We start from the raw sequence: 3467 nt of genomic DNA on the forward strand, positions 1-3467 counted from the left end.
TTTTATTTTGTATATTACATCGATAATATCTCATTCACTATTTATGTGATTAGATAACTTTACACAGATAATGTTGGACATCACCCTACACTTTACATTAATACTGACAAACTAGCAATGTTGTGATATTAACTTTATAAGCTACACAATTTGATGGTTGACATAAACGTGCAAATATTTTCTCTTATGATTTTCAAGGAGATATATAGGCCACGAAGCACTAAAATTTAATGAAGACTTACGCACATGTTTGTGGTTGCTTTGAAATTTCTCTGAAATGTAGCAATTTGTATATTAATTATGCTATATTTTTTCCTTGCTTGCTACTTCATTAGTATGAATACTTCATTTCTAATACTCTATGATGTTGCTCCTTACCGGCAAGGCTATTTTTTCATTTATTATCTATGATTCCGGTTCGCCAGATAATAATAGTTCAATGTACGTTTCAGTTTAATAAAAACCAATTGTAAGTTGTAACTGATGTGACGCTCAAATTTTCTTGTAGTAAATCTATCTAAAGGTGCAACTATACTAGCATGCTTATTATAAGGAGGACACTGATGGTGCAAAGGGGAGACAACAACGATATGATATTATGATGTGTCACATTGGTAATCGTTTGAAGTTCGAGTAACATATTTGTATAAGACAAAATGTGAATCTATTATTTATTTTTGTTTAGACCTATCATGTAGCTTATTTGGGACAAGTTCTTCTCATAGAATGTGTGTGGAATCAACAATAAAACTATACAATTACGAAATGTTAACCAGCCTGGATTTTAAATGTAAGCTGCACTTGATAATGTGGACTTAGCTAGAGTGTTCAATTTGAATTATACATGTTCATTCAGTTTCCGCGTCAAGGAGCCGTGGATCCATACAAAGGATGTTGGCAACCTCTATTTTTTGAAGAAAAAAAAAACCGAGTGTGTCCTTACATTCTCCTCTTTCCAATATATATGTGTTGATGCTGCATTTAGTTCTAATAGCTTGTCAAAGGTAACTGTGAAAGCTGAAAGTTATGTACAACCTTCACTCAATTCTAAAAGAACTTCAGGGAAATTTGTACCTGATCCCGTCTTTCATCAACCTTCCTTAATATGTTACATTTCTCTATTCTTGTATATAAAAGTAAGTTTGTTTCTTTCATTTGAGTTGATTAGGAACGATAAGGTAAACATAATTTGATAAATTCTATTGTTTGCATAGATGTGAAAGATCATGCATTGGCACTTGGTACTGGGATGATCTAATCATAACTGCCTTCTTTTATATTCCAAATAACAGAAGTTGCATAAAATGTTTATAGGTGATGTACAATGGAGGCAATTGAGGGAAAATACACTCTCTCAATGGCAATATGTTGCAGCTTTCACAAACAATCTTGATGTTTCATGTGTACATATCGCCAGACATGGTATTACCTCATAGTTTTTACCCTTATATAATATTGCTATGAAAGAATAATTTGTGCTTACTTCCAAATGCAGGTACTACTGCCTATCTGTGGGGTGTGTGTATCAAGTGACATAGGATAGTGGGTTTCATCCGTAAGCTAAATTTTATTGGTCTTCTTTTTCACTATTTACAGGTTATATTCAACTTAGGGTTGTAACTCTCATTCCTTTAAATACATTACTATACATAATTAACTTTTTCATATGTATTGCTTTATTTTTTTAGTTGCATTTTCAATGATTCATTAAACTTTAGCAAGAGTGTTTAGTTTTTTTTCACCTCTCACTTCTCATAAATGAAAAAATTGTATGTTCAAAACCGAGAGGCCGAATCATGAGGGCAGGCTTCAGCCTGTTGACGCCGGCCTACTAGACTCTAAGTTGCTCTTGTGTATACTCCACAGTGTTCTAATCTTCAGAAGGCCTTTGTGAGTACGAATAAAATATTTCTAATGGTCTTTTCTGAAATGTAATCCTTCATAATTTTGTATGGAAATATATAATGATTTTTTCACTGTACATCTTATCTTAATAGTTTCTATCATCATAATTTTTGGTTTTCCTACTACTAGCTTTTAGTATATCATCACATCCCTAATTCTACTTTCTTATATTTAAAATTATTAGAATCCTATGTTCAAACTAATTCTTTCAAAAAGATCTGTACCCTAGGAACATTTTTGGTTGGAATAATTTCAGAAAGAGGGCTGATATTATGGATAAATATGTACGTTTTTATGTTCTAATATATCCAAAAGATCATAAGCGTGTCGAGATGAGTGCGTGAGAAATATCATTAAAGAGAGGTGAAAATGTGCCCCAGTATTTGTTTGCTCACTTTCAGCGAATACGTCCTTTAATTCACATTAAAAGCCTGGAAAAAAAGTTCACAAGCAGCCATAAGATACTTAAAAGACATTATTTCGTAATTTTGCATTCTAAATTTCATAGTCGTAATGAAAAGATTATTTCATATACAAATATAATATAAATACTACATATGTTACCATCTTCTCTACCCATTAAAATGATGCCCTCGTATTTGCGGGGGCCACTGTGCTAGTTCTAATTAAAGAGAAGATGTACAACAACCCTGTGGACTTGCAGGAATGATTGTGGGTCACATAATCAAGCTCTTTTATAGTGCAATTGCTAGGGAAGAATACATTAATTAAGCTCCGCGGTCATCACAACCAGTGCGATCGAACGCTGGCTTCTCAGCCTCTTCATGTAGAAGTCTTCCACGCCGATGCATGGCGGCGAGTGACATGCACGCTACGTGTAAGCAGAAGTTGCTCTGCCAGAGATGAAAATAAGCAACACCCATGTGAGCCGGGCATATGCACATACTATGAAGACCTTTTTGCCTATTCCCTAGCCCCTTGCGTGTCATGATCGCCATCATCATATCTGATCTTAGAATTAGGTGTTGCGGTCATACACATACGAGCAAGTCCATAACTAGTTCATTTTTTAATTATTTTGAGTACAATTTCATTTTATTTAATCGCATACTTAACTACAATTTTACCACTATCAAGAAGGTACTCCCTCCTATTTGTAAGTGGTACATCTTAAAACTTATGTTCGAGTACCATATAAGATTGGCTATTAGATTAGGATGGATGTGTGGCTCATATCAATTTTGAGGTATTGTAAAAGAGCATGGTTCATATGGATTAATTAGAATCCACCAAAAGTCTTATTGTTAAAAATCCTCCAAACCAAAGAGAACCTAAGGTGACAATGACATGCAAGATAGTGAAGGAAGGAATTTTCTTTCTAGTTGAAGAGTCTTTCCCTATTCAGAATCTTTTTTGACCCTATTTAAAATGTGAGAATTTCACATGAATTCGGTAGGACAGTACAAGCCATAATGAACGAATCCAAGTCTTCCATTTTTCTTTTTAAGATTGCTATTGGCAAAGACACAAATTCTTTTTCCATGTGCAAATATGCATTGACATTATAGCTGTTCTGAAATCTGATGTTCATTTCATGTACT

This window comes from Triticum dicoccoides, chromosome 3B (assembly GCF_002162155.2).
Source record: "Triticum dicoccoides isolate Atlit2015 ecotype Zavitan chromosome 3B, WEW_v2.0, whole genome shotgun sequence".
In the NCBI taxonomy this organism is placed as follows: domain Eukaryota; kingdom Viridiplantae; phylum Streptophyta; class Magnoliopsida; order Poales; family Poaceae; genus Triticum; species Triticum dicoccoides.